Source organism: Nicotiana sylvestris, unplaced genomic scaffold (genome assembly GCF_000393655.2).
Source record: "Nicotiana sylvestris unplaced genomic scaffold, ASM39365v2 Un00030, whole genome shotgun sequence".
In the NCBI taxonomy this organism is placed as follows: domain Eukaryota; kingdom Viridiplantae; phylum Streptophyta; class Magnoliopsida; order Solanales; family Solanaceae; genus Nicotiana; species Nicotiana sylvestris.
Window position 1 is genome coordinate 99444 of NW_027184366.1, and position 911 is coordinate 100354.

Here is a 911-nt window from a genome sequence, read left to right on the forward strand (position 1 = left end):
CAAAACTTCGGAACGCTCACAACAACATCAAATCACCAATTTAACATAGGATTCAAGCCTAAGAACTCCAAGAACTCTTAAATTATGCTTTCGATCAAAAGGTCTATCAAATCTCGTCTGAATGGCCTGAAATTTTGCACACACATCCCAAATGACAAAATGAAACTACTTCAACTCTCGGAATTATATTCCGACCCCAATATAAAAATCTTTCCTATCAACCGGAATTTTCCAAAATATCAATTTCACCAATTCAAGCCTAAATCTTCCCTACAACTCCAAAACCCATTCTGATCGCGCTCCTAGGTCACAAATCACCTCCCGAAGCTACCCGAACCATCAGAACTCACTTTCGAGCCTTCTAACACATAAGTCAACACCCGGTTGACTTTTCCAACTTAAGCCTTCTTAAAAAAGACTAAGTGTCTTATTTCTTACCAAAACCTCTTCGAACTTGAGCTAATAAACTCGATCACATAAAACACGGATAACGAAGCTTAAAAAGCTAAAATGGGGGAAACGGAGCGGTAACTCATGAGACGACTGGTTGGGTCGTCACATCCTCCCCAACTTAAACAAACATTCATCCTCGAACGAGTCAAGAAACAAACCTAAAGCCTCAAACATATGAGGATATCTGCTTCGTATCTCCCGCTCAGTCTCCCAGGTAGCCTCCTCTATGGGCCGACCTCTCCACTGCACTTTCACTGAAGTTATATCCTTTGACCTCAACTTCCGAACCTGGCGACCCAAAATAGCTACTGGCTCCACATCAAAGGTCAAATCATCATCCAACTGAACCGTGTTGAAGTCCAAAACATGAGACGGATCCCCAATATACTTTCGGAGCATAGAAACATGAAATACCGGATGCACACTCGACAGGCTAGGTGGCAAAGCAAGCTCATAAG